Source organism: Cricetulus griseus, chromosome 2 (assembly GCF_003668045.3).
Source record: "Cricetulus griseus strain 17A/GY chromosome 2, alternate assembly CriGri-PICRH-1.0, whole genome shotgun sequence".
Lineage (NCBI taxonomy): Eukaryota > Metazoa > Chordata > Mammalia > Rodentia > Cricetidae > Cricetulus > Cricetulus griseus.
The window spans coordinates 197,969,855-197,987,674 of NC_048595.1; the positions used below are offsets into that span (position 1 = coordinate 197,969,855).

At 41.5% G+C, this 17,820-nt stretch overlaps 1 pseudogene; it reads left to right on the plus strand.

Annotated features, from left to right (window-relative positions):
- The first annotated feature begins 1,239 nt into the window (after positions 1 to 1,239).
- On the plus strand, positions 1,240 to 2,361 carry LOC100763674 (annotated as a pseudogene).
- Positions 2,362 to 17,820: the final 15,459 nt, after the last annotated feature.

Genomic DNA, 17,820 nt, shown 5'->3' on the forward strand with positions numbered 1-17,820 from the left:
CACTCATAGAAATGCTGTGTGTCGTTTCCTAAGGCAAGTTCAGCCCCACAGTTCTTTGATTCATATCGAGGTTTCCATTTTCCTCCATCCATCTATCATGGAGAAAGTTTGTGTATGGAGTGCTTACTATGTGCCAAATGTTGTTATAGTCAGTTGTTCTCAAGCTGTGGGTTGTGACCCCTTTGAGATAAAACGAGCCTTTCACAGGGGTAACCTAAGACCACCAGAAAACTTAGACATTTACATTACAATTCATAATAGTAGCAAAATTACAGTCATAAAGCAGCAACTAAAATATTTTATGGTTGGGGAGTCACTACACCATGAGGAACTTTATTAAAGTGTCATAGTGTTAGGAAGGTTGAGAACCACTGGTCTAGGTAGAGACAATGGCTACCAGCTAGGATGGGTACCCTTCCTGCCGCCACTTTACTTTCTTCTCCCCCAAATAATTTGAAAGTGGAATAAAAGCTCATTGTACTTAACATCGCCATGTCCCCAAATGAAATAAAATCTGAATTCAAACCTGCCCAACTATATGTATACCCTTATATGAATATCTTTTATCTGTTTTTATTTTTAATTCATTCTTATCTCATATATTATACATCCATCACAGTTCCCCTCCCAGCCTTGCCCCCTCCCTCCACCCACTCATCTTCCATTTCCCTTCAGAAAAGGGCAGGCCTCCCAGGGATATTGACCAAACATGGCATATCAAGTTGCAATAAGACTAGGCACTTCACCTCAAGTTAAGAATAGACAAGGCACCCCAGAAGGAGGAAAATGGTCCCCAAAGCAGGCAAAAAAAAAGTCAGAGATAGCCCCATTCCCACTGTTAGGTATCCTATACCAAGCTACAAAACCATAATCTATATGCATAGGACTTAGGTTGGTTCCATGCAGGCTTCCTTATTGTCAGTTCAGTCTCTGTGAGCCCCTATGAGCCCAGGTTAGTTAATTCTGTGAGTTTTCTTGTAGTATCCTTGACCCCTCTGGGTCCTATAATCCTCCTCTCCACGGTCCCCCTCTGCAGGATTCCCTGTTCTTCCAAATGTTTGGCTGTGGGTCTCTGCATGTGTTTCCATCAGCTGCTACATTAAGCCTCTCTGATGATGATTATGCTAGGTCCCTATCTACAAGTAGAGTACTGTTAGGAATAATTTCGTTAATATTATTTCTCGCAGTTCCACTTTCTTCCTGCCCTGAGCACCGAGGCTCCGGCCGCTGGCCTCTCGCCACTTCCCTAGTGCCATGGCCCCGAAACGGCAGTCCGCGCTCCTGCCCCAGTTCAAGAAACCCAAGTCGGTCCCCGCAGCGAAGCTGCAGGACAAGCCGGCCTCGCTCGGCCTGCCAAAGGGAGAAAAAGAACAGCAAGAAGCAATTGAACACATTGACGAAGTACAAAATGAAATAGACAGACTTAATGAACAAGCCAGTGAGGAAATTTTGAAAGTAGAACAAAAATATAATAAACTCTGCCAGCCATTTTTTCAGAAGAGGTCAGAATTGATCGCCAAAATCCCAAATTTTGGGGTAACAACATTTGTCAACCATCCACAAGTGTCTGCCCTGCTTGGGGAGGAAGACGAAGAGGCTCTGCATTACTTGACCAGAGTTGAAGTGACAGAATTTGAAGACATTAAATCAGGTTACAGAATAGATTTTTATTTTGATGAAAATCCTTACTTTGAAAATAAAGTTCTCTCCAAAGAATTCCATCGGAATGAGAGTGGTGACCCGTCAAAGTCCACAGAGATCAAATGGGAATCTGGAAAGGATTTGACAAAACGCTCAAGTCAAACACAGAATAAGGCCAGCAGGAAGAGGCAGCACGAAGAGCCAGAGAGCTTCTTTACCTGGTTTACTGACCATTCTGATGCAGGTGCAGATGAGTTAGGAGAGGTCATCAAAGACGATATTTGGCCAAACCCTTTGCAGTACTATTTGGTTCCTGATATGGATGATGAAGAAGGAGAGGCAGAAGATGATGATGATGATGATGATGATAAGAGGAGGAAGGCTTGGAAGATATTGACGAAGAAGGGGATGAAGATGAAGGTGAAGAAGACGAAGATGATGACGAGGGGGAGGAAGGGGAGGAGGATGAAGGCGAGGATGACTAGCACAGAAGACTGATGGATTCCAACCCTCTTTTTTATTTTCTTTTCTTTTCAATTTTCTCCAGTCCCTGGGAGCAAGTTGCAGTCATTTCCCTCCCCTCCCCAATCCCTCTTGTGCTCAGTCGCCCTGTTTTTGAGGTCTCTTCTCAACACCACGGTTCTCAACTTATTTGGGGGGAAATACCTTGAGCAAAATACAATGAGAAAAGAATCTCCAAAAAAAAATATTATTTTTCCAGTCATGTCTGGTTCTATTCTAGGTTTCTGAGCTATCCAGCCTCTGGCTCCTGGCCCTCCAGGCCATATTGGGATTGGGGTCCCTCTCATGGGTCTCAAGCTGGAGCAGTCATTGGTTAACCACTCCCAGAATTTCTGGGACACCTTTCCCCCAGCACATCTTGCAAGCAGGACAAATTGTAGATCAAAAGTTTTGTGGTTGGGTTGAAGTCCCAATCCTTCCACTGAAGTCTTGCCTGATCACAGGAGATAGCTCTGTATCCCATTACTAGGAATTTTAAATAGGGCCACCCTCATAGATTCCTGGAAAGTTTCCATTGTACTAGATTTCTAGTTCATCACCAATATACCTCCAAATTCCAGTTGTCTCTTCCAGTATTCTCTCCCTCTATCCTGCCCCCATCTGATCTCTCCTATTCCCATCTCCACCCACTCCCAGTCCACCACTGATATCTATTCTATTTCCCTTCCCTGGGAGAGTCATGCATCACACCCTTGAGCCCATCTTGTTACTTAGCCTCTCTAAGCCTGTGGATTATAGCATGATTATCTTTTACTTTACAGCTAATATCCACTTATAAGTGAGTACTCACCATGCTTGTCTTTCTGGATCTGAGTTACCTCGCTAGGAATTATTTTTTTCTAGTTCTATCTATTTCCCTGCAAATTTTATGATGTTATTTTTTTAACAACTGGGTAATAATCCATTGTGTAAATGTGCCACATTTTCTTCATCCATTTTTTCAACTGAGGGACATCTAGGTTGTTTCCAGTTTCTGGCTAGTATGAGGAAAGCCACAATGAATATAGTTGAGCACGTGTTCTTGTGTTAGGATGGAGCATCCTTTAGGTATATGCCCAAGAGTGGTATAGCTGTTAGCTTTTAGAACCTTCCTTTATCTAGAAAACTGGGATCAGAATCTTCTTCATATAGGTGTCATGAGATTTGTAGTTCATAGGAAGTGCTCAGCCACAGTAACGGTGGCTATCATTAGCATGGTATCATTAGCATGAGGAGTAACATTAATATACCTAATATGTTCCCTTCAGACCACTGTCTTTAGTTAAGTGATATTTTGTCACAAAAGGCATCATTCCTAATTTGATCCAAACTTTCCTGATTTAACACTCCCGTATAGGTGGGCTCGCCATATGACATGATATCCAGTAAGCTGTTCTCTTATCATAGTTTTCTATGGCTGCTGTCACAAATTACCACATAGTGACAATTTGTCTTGGGATTCAGAATGTCCAAAGTCTGAGATGTATGTCATTGGGTGAAAAATCAAGGTGTTGGTAAGATCATGTTTCTTTCTTTTTTTTTTTTGTCTGTCTGATGACAGTTATTTTTTATTTTATTATTTTATTAGTTCAAATTAGGAACAAGCTTGCTTCACATGTCAATCCCTTCTCCCTCTCCCTCCCCTCCCCCCAACATCCCACCTGCCCCTAGCCATCCCCCCTCCACTTCCCAGGCAGGGTAAGGCCCTCAAAATGGGCTCCCCAAAGTCCACCACATCATCCTGGGCCAGGCCTAGGCCCTTCCCCATATGTCCAGGCCAAGAGAGCATCCCTTCACATGGGATGGGCACTCAAAATCCCTTCTTTTTTTAAGACCTTACATATTTAATATAGCGCGTTAACCCTGGACAAATGGAAAAAAATAAGTTCAACATTTCTAGACCAGTATGGCTGTTAATTTTTGTATAATGCCAACTCAACATGGTAAACTGGGATAGTTTTTTCCAAAGTTGACAGCACAGCTAAAATTTCCAAAAATTCAAATTATAATATGATATAATATATAAAATAATATATAATATATAAAAATTGTAATATATATATTTGATAAATGATAAAGCTCCAAAAATTAAAAAGTTTCCAAAAATTCAAATTATATATATATATATATATATGTATATATATATATATACATATATATATATAATGGCAGTATGTTATGCATCAATAGCAGCAACAGCTTTTCCAGGTTCTGCAATCATTTGAAGAAAATTGTAGAGCCATCCAGCACATTCCATTTAAAAAAAAAGTAAAAAACAAAATCCCAGAAAACAGCACGGTTCTGTTACTCTTGTGGTACCTGGCACTATTTTTTTAATTAGCTTCTCAATCATCATCTGGAAAGAAACCATTCTGAGCAATATCATTAAAAACAGCTCTGATAAAGCACCGTCACTACTATGTATCATAAAGCAGGTCCACATATGAGTGAGTACATATCACATTTGTCTTTTTGTGATTGGGTTACCTCACTCAGAATGGTTTCTTCAAGTTGCATCCATTATCCTGCAAATTTCAAGATTCCATTGTTTTTTTCTGCTGAGTAGAATTCCATTGTGTAAATGTACCACATTCTCTCTATCCATTCTTTGGCTGAGGGGCATCTAGGCTGCTTCCAGTTTCTGGCTATTACAAATAATGCTGCTATGAACATGGTTGAACATATGTCCTTGTTCTATGAATGTTCTTCTTTTGGGTATATGCCTAGGAGTGGAATTGCTGGATCTTGTGGTAGACTCATTCCCATTTTCTTGAGGAGTCGCCATACTGATTTCCAAAGTGGCTGTACAAGTTGGCACTCCCACCAGCAGTGAAGGAATGTTCCTCTTTCTCTGCATCCTCCCCAGCATAAACTGTCATTGGTGTTTTTGATTTTAGCCATTCTGACAGGAGTAATATGGTATCTCAGAGTTGTTTTGATTTGAATTTCCCTGATGGCTAAGGATGTTGAACACTTTCTTATGTGTCTTTCAACCATTTTAGATTCCTCTATTGAGAATTGTCTATTTAGTTCCATACCCATTTTTTAATTGGATTGTTTGGTGTTTTAGAGACTAGCTTCTTGAGTTCTTTGTCTATTTTGGAGATCAGCCCTCTGTCAGACGTGGGGTTGGTGAAGATCTTTTCCCAGTCTGTGGGCTGTCGTTTTTGTCTTGTTGACTGTGTCTTTTGCCTTATAGAAGCTTCTCAGTTTCTGGAGGTCCCATTTATTAATTGTTGATCTCGGTGTCTGTGCTACTGGTGTTATGTTCAGAAAGCAGTCTCCTGTACTGATTAATTCAAGGGTATTTCCCACTTTATCTTCTAGTAGGTTCAGTGTGGCTGGGTTTATGTTGAGGTCTTTGATCCATTTTGACTTAAGTTTTGTGCAGGGCGAAAGGTTTGGGTCTATCTGTAGTCTTCAACATGTTTGCATCCAGTTATGCCAGCACCATTTGTTGAAGAAAGATCATGTTTCTAATGGAAGCTCCAGAGGAGAATCCAATGTGTGGTCCTTTCCAGTTTCCAGAGGCCTCCTGTTTTCCTTGGCTTCTGGACCCTTACTCCATCTTCAGAGCCAGCTATTCCACATCTTCCTATCTCTTCTGAGATGTTTATTCTTTCTCTACTTTGATGGGCCTTTGTGCTTCCATTGGACCTATTGGGTAATCTAGGTTTTATCTCCTCATTTCAAAGTCATCTTAACTCTAACCATAGCTTTGACTTTCCTCTGCTGTATAAGCTAGCACATTCAAAGATTCTGGAAATATGGCTCTGACAACTTCCTTTAGGTTCCTCTCATATGCCTCCATCTTTGAGTACCTATTATCAACCCCTAACTTTGTCTCTACTCCTCACCTGGAAGCAGCACCAATACAAGGGGACTGAGAGAATTTTTCCCAACGGATACATCAGATTCCCAGACCATGAACCAACGGGCATGAGCTCCAATAGTCTGTCCTGGTCTGCCCCTCCCGCCCCTTTGTCCTTTCCCATAGTCCTTTCCTGTTTTTCACCAGAGCATGACCACCTCATCCTGGCCTGAAGGAACCTGCCTCTCTCCCCAGTTGGCCACTTGGACACCTTGCCTACAACACATGTCATTATTGTAGTAACAGGCTCAAATGGCTACTATTCTAAAAAAAAAAAAAAAAAAAAAAAAAAAAAATCTACTACAAAAGTCCTTAAAGGCCAGGTCTTTAATGTCAACAGCATGAATCAAGTCTCATTTCTACAACCTATTAATAATATGATCTCAGAAATGTTTCTGAACCCTGAATCTCCATGTTGCATAAATAAAACTAGGTTAATAATTTGCCAATTGGCTGTCTCGGGGATTAAGCAGCTTAGTGTACGGCTCCAGTCTAATAATTAACATAGGTGTTTAATTAGTGGAGTCTATGTAGCAGGTGGCAGCAATCATTTTCTATGAAAAGCTACACGGTGAATGGTTTACTCTTTGTCTTCTATACAATCTCTGTGATAAAGATTCATCTTTGCCATGTGTTTTGAGTCTGCAGTGGCACTTGGTGGTTTGTTTGACCAAGAAATGGTAACACCAGTAATACTTCTAGGCTAGGTCACAAAATCCTCCAAACTTCCTAACAACTTCCCACAATGGCCATTCTATATATGAGCAAACCAGCTCCCAGCCAGCATCAGCTGATCCTGCCTGAGCCTGAGAGAGAAGAAACTAGCTGGAAAGGACTCCTTCCAGCCCAGCTGCCATGCATGAAGCTATCCAGAGTGAAGATAAACTAGCCGCTAAGGTTCTTCCTGACTCTGACCAAAATAAAATGTTTTTAATTCCATGAGTGTTGAGACCAGCTGGCCACACAGCTACCCATACACAAATACTAAGAACTATGAATTTAACAGTGAAAGTACAGACATTGTCTTATGTATGCATGACTGCTTCTGGAACATTGTCCAAAAATAGGAGATAATCCATAAATACTTGTTGAGTATATGAATGAATGGTAAACAGGTAAATGAACACAAATGCCTGTGCTTCTAGCCTCTCTTTCTGTGCCTGGTCAATCTTTCTTGTAGATTTCAGTCCTTGGCTTAAATCTTGCTTTCTCCAGAAAGATTTTATCAGCCCACAAAATTAGATCAGATTCTTCCATTTTGACCTTTCTTTTTCATTATACTAACTCTTTGCATAAATCATACAAGTTTTATTCCAAATAATTGTTTCATGCCTCACTGCCCCTTGAGAACATGAGCTTCCTATGGGAAAGTGTGTGTGTAGGGGTACCATTGTTCCCTGATCTACAGGACACCCTAAAAGTACATTACATAGGCACTTGGTAAATTACATTGGAGAATTAACAGAGGCTGTCTAACAACAAAGAACATATCTAGAAATTTTGATGGACTTGTGCAAACCCAGGCCAGAGACCACATGTCATCATCATTTATAAAATTCCAAAATGTCCTAAAAAGTCTTACAGAGCCTTCCCTCCCCCCGCCCTATCTTTTTCCCCCTTGTTGGACTGCCTGACAGAGTTTCCTGTTGGCTCATGCCCCAAGTGTCCACACAGCTGCAGGCTGAGCACTGACTTATTCAGAGAGGCAGCTTCCTGTCACGTGGGAGACTGGGGAATTAATTTTTTTGCCACAGCGAAACAGACTCAAAGGACCTGCCGCCCAGCTCTGCTGATGTGGGGGTAGGTCCCACACTCCCCACTCTCAAGCCTCTCCAGGTACAGCTCTATAGCCCAGCTGGCCTCTTTCACTGTGGAAAAAGCTCTGACTGGAAAAAGTGTTTGCCTGCTCCTGGGGGTGTGACCAAGAAGAGAAAACTGGAGGGCTACTAAAGCTTTCCATTTGGGAGCCTTGGGAAAGGAACCCTGGGAGCTGGTTGAGAGACCAAGAAACCACTATGTTAAAGTAAAGGAACACTTTTATTTCCATTTGTATTTCTCTGACCAGTGGTTAATTGCCTACCTTCTGCCCTTCACCCAGGAATGGATTGGCTGTATCCTTGGTATTTAGGACCTAATCTAGATCTCCAACTCACTTCCACTCATCTACTTCCCAGCATACCTGAGCCTGTTTCCTGGCTGTGGGGTGGCAATAATACATACCTGTTGGTGCAGTTTCAGGGATCCAGAGGACACCAACGACAGTAACACATAATACCATCAACATTACTATGCATAGTATCCTCCACCTCTTAACCTCAGATTTTAAGACCCACAATAGGTCCTCGAAACAGAAAGTACTGAACTCTGTATACGGTGTGATTTTTCCACATGTATAACACTACTCTAATGAGTTCCAGAGTTGACATGCTCTTCTGCATTCTATGCCCTAGAATCTCCTCACATCTTCTTGAGCTATTATAAAGGGGAAAGGGGGTTTACTTCAACACAAGCACTGCCATACCACGCAAGACAGATGATCCAAGACTCCAAGTGCCCATTGACTAAAAGGAGGGCAGCATATAGAGTTTGGATATATTAGACAAGGAAACAATCAATTTTCTATGTTGGGAACGGCTCAGTGCCCCACTCAGGACATTGTGGGTCCTTAAGAGATTTTTGTCACATTTCTCAAAATGGTTCACAAGTTAAAGCTTATGAATGTTTATTTCTGGAATTTCATCTTTAACATTTTTCAGACCTCAGATGACTAGAAGGGCTGAGACCTCAAAACTCAAAGTAAAGGGTATAAGGAAACTGATATATTAAGTTCTCACAATTTGTTTCTGAGACTTATCTGTCCCATTTTTTTATCAGCGAAGAAACCAAGGCAGCAGACAGGCTGAGCCACCATAGTCCTCCTAACTGGTGCACTAGGACAGAGTTCATAGGATTATCTATTCCCTTATAGCAGTGGTTCTCAACCTTCTTAATGCTGTCACCTTTTAATACACATTTTAATACGTTTTGATGGCTTCCAACATAAAATTATTTTTGTTGCTGCTTCATAGCTGTAATTTTGCTACTGTCATGAATCGTAATGCAAATATCTGATATTTAGGATATGTGGTATGTGACTCCTGTGAAAGAGTTGTTTGACACCCAAAGGGGCTGTGACCCCCATGTTGAGAATCACAGCCTTAGAGGTTCAGGGCTCAGATTCTGGAGTCTGGCTTCTAGCTGGACAGCCTTATTTTGGACACTCATTTGTTAGCCTGGCAAGCAACTCTGTGAAAATCTCCGTACAGGAAGCATTTTGTTCATGGTGATCATTGTCTTAGCTAAGGGACTGGAACTGAGTCCACCAGACAGTACTCAAAAAGAGTTCACTCCAAGAAGCTTAGCAAACCTTCACTCCTGCCTATGAGTCTGTTCCTCTGAGGAGGACCAAGAGTCGTCTGGGTGGGCCTTGCTGCAGCCCACAGATGGTGCATGTGTGTCCCAAAGAGTCTTTTTGTGATGGACAAATTGGAAAGTCTATAAAGTGAAACTGTCCCTAAAATTCAGAAGAAATAGTGCCTGCCTATTCCCAAGGCAGGCAGCTCTGGGCTGCATAAGAAAGCTACCTAACATGAGCCTATATGTGAGCCACCAAGCAGCATTACTATGGTTTCTGCTTTGAGTTCTTGCTTGAGCTCCTGTTCTGGCTTCCCTCGATGACAGACTGTAAGCTATAAGCTGAAATGGGCCATTTCTGACCCTAAGTTGCTTCTGGTCAGAGTGTTTTATCACAGCAACATGAAGGAAAGTAGAACACAGGCTTTTCCTATGATCGAAATAGGCAATTATATATGTGTTTAATTTTTAAATCATAATCGATGTTGATAGCAGACTACATAAATCACTTGCAACACTCTTTTTCTCAACAACTAAGTCCATAAATCTCTATATTATCCTTTTAATTGCTGCAGAGTATTCCATCACATACTATAATTTACTCAGCCATTCTCCTGTAATTAGACTCTTACATAATTCATAAGTCTTCACTATCACAGATAATGTCACAATGGGCTTAATTTTACACATTTGTCCATATATGTTCTTGATATATAAAAGATAATCATTAGGACTATAATGACTGAAGTGCTAAGTTTTTTAAAAGTATTTTTATGTCAACTTTTAATTTAGAAAGAAAATCTGACCATTTACCAGTCTTTTTAAAGTAATTTCCTCCCCAACAGGATATGAAAAAACCATAGAAACTTTACCACCGCAGGTCCTCAAGCCACATCATGAGAGTGGCCTTCTGTGTCTGAGATATAGTCCCTAGAATGAGACGCCGCTGAGTGGAAGAACTCTGGTTCCTGGCTCTGAGGGGGCTTTTGGCAAGTGCTCCTACCTCATTGTAACTGGAAAATAGTGCCAGCCCACCAAAGAATGTGCAACTGGGCCCCTGCCCCCAGGACCTCAGTGCTCCTGTGCCAGTTCTGACTCCTGCACTGGATCTTTACCTTGTCAGTTACCTCTGCATTCCCACTACCTACTGTGTGCCTTGGTGCTTGTTAGTGTTTCTTGAACATCTCTTGAATGACATAGGAGGGAAGGGGGAGAGAAGGAAGGAGAATAGACTGGTTCATTCAAGTTGGGCAGCTTCTAGGAGGTTCCCAGGAACCAGAAAGAGAGTGGCTTGGTTTGTAAGGTTTAACCACCCACACACCTGATATGTATGTATGCTGTGCATTTCTGTCCATTTCCAACCCAAGAGAGCAAAGACAGAACATAGGACCTGGAGACAGAAATTGCCTCACTTGGAGTTTTGCAAACATGCTTCACCCCTTTCTGTTACTGCAGCTGGCTTAGATACTAACAAAAGCTGTGTTTGGAAAAACAAGAATCTGAAGTGTTTCTGGTTTGTGTCCATCCTTAACTCCATGCCAGGCTTCATCTCTGTGGCTCTCAAAGACAGCCCACCATGCTGTACTCTCCCACACAGCAGGCAGGAGTCCTGCCCATCCACCCTGTTGAAACTGTCTTCCCTATGCAGAGGAAGCCCTGGAAAGGGATCCTGGGCTCATTATTTGAACAGCTGGAGAGCAAGAGAATAGTTTTGTCTTCTCTCTGCCTGTATGCGTATGAAGTAGCTACAAAATGTGGTTTATCAGAGATTCCTGAGCTGATTCCGACCATTTTAGGATATATATATATATATATATATATATATATATATATATATAATTTTCATGAACATAGTTATATTTGAGGAGTTGCCCAGAACTGCTTGAGCTGATAACTAAAGCCCGCCAGCACTAACAATATCAGTATGCTAGGAAAACTATACAGAAAAGCCAGCATCACACAAGGGGGAGGAGGGGAGGTAAAAAAGGTGAGAGGGGGAGAGGAGGGTGGGAGGAGGGAAAGGAACCTTAAAGGCAAGACACAGATGTTGCATTGAGTGACATAGTGTTCCAATGGGACATATCAGAGATGGATGCACATGTAAGTCTTTGCCACAGGTGCCTCTAACAAGCTACTTCAGATAACCTCAAGCTGGGGAGATGGGTCAATGGATAAGAGTGTTTGCCACACCAACCAGGACCTGCGTTTAAATCACAAACAGCATGCCTGTAAACCTTGGTTTCCCTGTCCTCGAGGTGTCTCATAAAGAAAAGACAAGCCTAGCACATATTACCTACCCATTTTCTGGATAATGTAATTGGGGGGTGTTATAAATACCTAAACATGTGATCAAGTAAAATAACCTCAATGAGTGAGTCAGAGAGTGATGTTTCCTGTGTAAACCCCCATCCACAGACTCTGATGTCATTTGCCTTGCCTCTGCATTGCACAGTGTTAATATCATTCTATTTCAAAAAAAAAAAATACCAGGAATACATTCTATTTCACACACACACAAAAACTAGAAATACATTCTATTTCACACACACACACACACACACACACACACACACACACACACACACACCAAAAATAATATATACTATTTCACACAAACAAAAAGCATTATTCAGGAGCTAGAGAGATGGCTTGGCACCTAAGAGCACTTGCTGCTCTTGCAAGTTCCCAGCACCCATGTCTGATGGCTCACAACCACCTACCCCTAACTACAGCTCCAGAGGGTATAAGAGCCTCTTATGGCTTCTCCAGTCACCTCCTCCATACACATGGTATAAACAAACTCACAAAGGCACACATACAGGCACATAAAATAAATACACCTTCTTTTTACGAAGTGTTGTTTGGACTGAACACACACTTCTTTGTTAGAGATGGCGCACTGGCGGGACATGGTTGCAATATGTGTTTCTTTTTTTATTCACATGGGTGTGCAGACGTAAAGCTGAGCTGCAGGGTTCCTTCTCAGGTCCTGGAAACAGAACCTCGTAGAGATCTGTTTTGTTTTGTTTTGGTTTTTGTTTGTTAGCTTTGTCTGGTAATCATCTGCGGCAATGGAGCAGGGCTTCTTTCAGTCAAAGAAAACGGGTTTGAACAAGGCTGGTGTGTAGTGTGTAGAAGACACAAGCATTGGCGGGGTTACCTCACAGATTTTCTGAGAAAAAAAAATAACCAGAGTTCTCCACTGGAACATCCAAAAGACATCCATTCCTGAAGAAATCAGAAGGATTTTACCTTGTCTTTGAATGTGGTAAAACCCCAAGGCAGTAGGCTCCTCTGAGTTTTTCCCTCCTGACCCCACCTACATCTCTCTACTTTACTGGTGGGATTTCAGTTGTGTGCTTATTTTAAATAACCAGCCCCGATTCCATAAGGTACTGGATCACTACCTTTTCCTGGGGCTTCACTCATGCTAAGTGAACGTTTTATGGCTCTGTGTGTGTGCACAAGTACACACTCGTGTGTGTGTGTGTGTGTGTGTGTGTGTGTGTGTGTGTGTGTGTGTGCGCGCGCGCGCCTGTGTGCATACATGCGTGCTTGTGTACATATGTGCATGCATGTATGTGTGTGTATGTGTGTGTGTGTGTGTGTGTGTGTGAGAGAGAGAGAGAGAGAGAGAGAGAGAGAGAGAGAGAGAGAGAGAGAGAGAGAGAGAGAATCTAACCCTCTACACACTAAGTGTTCCAGTTAGTGCAGTGACAAAGGAGAGAAATGCCTTCTAGTTGACCAGGAAATGACAGAGCTGCTCACGAGTTCCCTTCCCATGTCCTCACTAACTGGAGACACTCCTAGTTCCTAGTCCCAAGGCTTTTATACTTGCACTGGCTTCAATCCCCCAATCTTACTGAAAATGATTCTTTAGCAATTCTGACCTCCTTCTGGCTCAAAAAATTAGAACATTTCATTCTTGCTAGACTGCTCCCTGCAGCCAGCATAACATACTGTTTCATATGACTACACCCGGCTATCCCCTAGGACTATAGCCCATTTCCCTGTTGTCACTCGACTTCAACACAAACTTACAGGATACCACCGTGTCCTGTGTTTAGTCCTTCTCTTTCTACAAAGTTGGAGCACAACAGGGATGCTGATTTCATCTTCAATCTCTCCTGTGATTACATCATTTGTCCCACAGCTTAAATCTCATATTGACAGCTCCAAGAAGCTTATTTCCATTCCAGAACCCTCTTTTGAACCCCAGACTCATAGACAATGGGAAGCCCACATCTCCACTTCAATGTGATATCAGGTAGATAATTTTTTAAACTCTGTAGTCCAAAGTGAATTCTTTATTTTCCCAACCCTCATTCTGTCTCTATCTAACCTGTTAAATTCTTGTACTTCCCTATTTCAGGTAACAGGACCACAAACCTCTCTTGTACTTGATTCAAACAAATGTATCAGCAAAAAGCAGAGCCAGAGTACAGCCTCTCCAGTATGTTCCCCTGGGTCAGACCAGGATTGCTAGCAACTCTGTTCTACATGTACTCTCTGTTAGACATGTCCTCAACACAACAGCCACACCAAGGTGCATAAACACCAGATCCTGGGATGCCTGTGACCCGGGGTAAAAGCTGAGGTCCCATGTTACTCAGCTCTCCATCACTCACTTGATTGTCTCACACCATGCTCCCCTTTCATCCCACTACAGGATCCTGGTCCTCTTGTTATGCCTCAATGGCAGTAGACACGCTTCACCTCAGAGGCTTTGCAATGGGTTCCTGATACTGGGAGACACCACAGACATCCACAGGTATTTGCTCCTACAGGCATTTGCTACAGCATCTACTCCTTGATGGGTCCCACCAGAGAATCCCACTTAGAATTGAAACCCACTTTGGAAGTTCCTTACTTTATGATGTCATGTCAGGGCGTTTTATTTGATTTTATTTTATTTGGTTTTTCAATACAGGGTTTCTGTGTAGCCTTGGCTATCCTGTAACTTACTCTGTAGAAGAGGCTGGCCTCAAACCCATTAGATTCCTCCTGAGTGCTAGGATTAAAGGCATGTGCCACCATCATCTGGCTTTTATTTTTTTAGTCTTTTTTATTTTTATTTTCATATACATTTTAATATATATTTAAATTCATGAATATATATGAGAATTATATACATAGCTAGATAATTATATCCATCTATACTCTCTTTGTACCCTACAGGTTCTTTGTGTAAATATTATGGCTTCCAGTTTAGTGTTTTTATGGCATTCCTGAGTGTGTGAAGGAGTCGGTTTCTGTGTCTATATCTGTTTCTTGTCCCTTTTATTGGTCTCTTTTCTATTTGTTTGTTTTGTACTATTCTTATGTATTATTTTTGTTCTCTCTTACTATTTTTTTTTTACTTTTATCCCCTGGAAGCCTGTTTGTTTTCTAATGAGAGACAGAAATGGAATGAATTTGGATAGCAAAAGAGGAATTAGGAGGTGAAAACGGAGAGGAAAACATAATCAGGATATATTATGAGAAAAAACTCTATTTTCAATAAAGGGGAAAGTCTTAATTTTAAAAAAAGGTACAAAAATTGAAACCTACCCTTCCTACCATTCCTGATCATCCTTATCTTCTTATTTTTCTAAGACACTTTCTAAGATACCATATCAATACAAAATTTCAGGGCCTACTGGTGATTGTCAGCCTCTCAGCAACTTGGAATATAAGTCCTTGACTGTTTTTATTTTATGTTTGATGTGCCCAGTACAGTGCCCAGCACTTCCAAGATACTCAACAAATACTGCGTTCTAGTCTGTCACCAACAATTTTCACTTTGTGTGTGTGACCATTTTCTACATTGATCATTTTAAATTCTAGCTTGAGTGCATCCTCCCTACGGGTGTGTATGACACACTACAGGCTCAGGACTGGATCAGTGTTACACTGTTTCTGTCAATGAACTGCAAGAGCCAGGGCTGGGTTGCTCGGTATGACTGAGAAGATATGTACTTTATTTTCATAAGTTGCATTGGTCATGGTGTCTCCTCACAACAACAGAAAAGTAAGACAGAAGTTGAGGCATATGAAAAAGAAGAGGAAGGAAAGGCTAAAGCAAACTGTGAAAGGGTGTCTGCCCACACCTTCTATCTCTGGAGGTGAAGGGGACAGTGAGTCATGGAGCAGGGAAGGACCTGGAAGCTAAGAACAGCCCTAATCATAAATCCTGAAGGGAAGCAGTACCATTACCCCACACCTGCTGGCAACTGAACTACACTGATGACTGGAGAAAGCTGGGAGGAGATGCTCCGCTAGACAAAATCAATACTTTTATTTAGAACTTATGCAATGTACAGCAGAGAAAGATGTCCTGGACTGGGTTTCTGATCTACAGAGATGTGGACTAAGTTTGTGTGTTGATGACTAGGAACATGCAGAGCTACCAGCTATGTAGCTAGCATTCATACATTCATTCCTGCTTATGGAAAGCCTTCAACTATGAGTAGACATGAAATCCTTCTGGAATGCTGATCTCATGTTTGACCCCACGATGGGTCCTTTAACATGTGTCCTCTCATTTTAAACATATGTCTTCTCAGTGTCCTAGTCAGACATATGTAGTAGCCCTTTGTAATAAAGGGAAAAGATCGAGAAATACATAGAGAGCCGGGGCTGTAGCTTGGTTGGCAGAATGCTTGCCCAACACTCATGAAGCCCTGGATTGACACTGACACTGAAGAAATCAGGGTGTCACACACCCCTGTTACCATACATCTCTTCTCTCCCCTGTTCTTCCTCGTGAGAACCACCACCCTGCATGGCAGAAATTCTTTCTATCTGATTTCTACACTTTGGCTCCAGGAGGAGCAGGTATATAACATATAGTTACCGTGTCATCTGCACTGTGTAATACAGTACCCCTTTCATTTTACAAATGGTCCTTTCCATTCTATGATTTTTAGTATTCATTCACATTATTATATGTAGATCTGACTTGCCTCACTGGATAACTGAATGCATAAGCCACGGAAAACTGGTAATTTAGCATGATGATACATATGTTTTTGTGCTAGAAACCTAACGGCCAACCCCATCAAGTTTCCCTCATCCAGAAATAATTTTGTAATTTGTCCACTTTTTAAAAGAGAGTTCTGTCTTTTCTCTATTTCATTTACAATGAATTATTCCAGAAACAGGCTCTTTTCTTATAATAAGAGTTAAAAAAAATATCTTCTCTCATGGATGGTTTGCTGGTTTGATTTCATTCAGGGTAGCTTTTTAAAAATACAGAAATAAATGTATTATTCAGTTATATCAGTCTTCCATCTTTTTTTGTTTTTTGTTTTTTCGAGACAGGGTTTCTCTGTGGCTTTGGAGCCTGTCCTGGAACTAGCTCTTGTAGACCAGGCTGGTCTCGAACTCACAGAGATCCACCTGCCTTTGCCTCCTGAGTGCTGGGATTAAAGGCATGCACCACCAACGCCCAGCTCCAATCTTCCATCTTAATGTTTCCTGCATCTTGAGAAATCTTCCTTTGCCTAAAATCACAAAGGAAAACAGGAGCCATGTTTATGGACATGCTTCCCTCTACTCTACTGTACTCTACTCTATTGTACTCTACTCTACTCTGGATAGAAACCCACGTAGTATTTATACAGTGAATTTCTGCATGGACTTTGCATTCAGTAAATTTTGCAAAATAACTAAATAAACAAAAACCACTGGAAATGTAAAATAAAACTGCTTTCATATTTTATCACATTCCAGTCAAAATAGCTATCATAGAGAAAACAAAAGACAAGAAATGCTGTGGGAGAGAAGAACCCATATTCACTGTTGGGAGGGGATGTAAACTAGTGCTGCCACTACGAGAGTCAGTATAGAGATACCTCATAAAAACCTGAAACTAGAGCTGCCATATCATCCAACCATTCCACTCCTGGTTATATTCTTGACATACTCTAAGCAAACATACCACAGAGATGTATTAACATCCTCACTTATTGCTATATATCCAGGAAACAAAACTGACGTTGCTATCCAAAAACAGATGAGTGGTTCTACTTCCACCAGCTGCTAGATGAGGGCTATCAGGTGGCATATAAGTCAGTCATCAATCTCATTATCAGAGGAGGGCATTTAAGGTAGCCTCTCCTCTGTTGCTTATTAGCTGGTGTCATCTTTGTAGATCTCCAGACATTTCTCTAGTGCCTGATTTCTCTGTAAACATAAAATGTCTCCCTCTATTATGGTATCTGCATTCTTGTTATCTTCTATTCTTCCCCTGACTCAACCTTTCTGTCCCTCATGTCCTCTGCATTCCTCCTCTTCTCCCCTTCTCATACTTCTAGCTCCCTCCCCCCTCTTCCAGTGCTCCCAATTTGCTCAGGGGATCTTGACCCTTTCCCCTTCTCTAGGGGACCATGTATGTCTCTCTTCAGGTCCTCCTTATTTATTAGCTTCCCTGG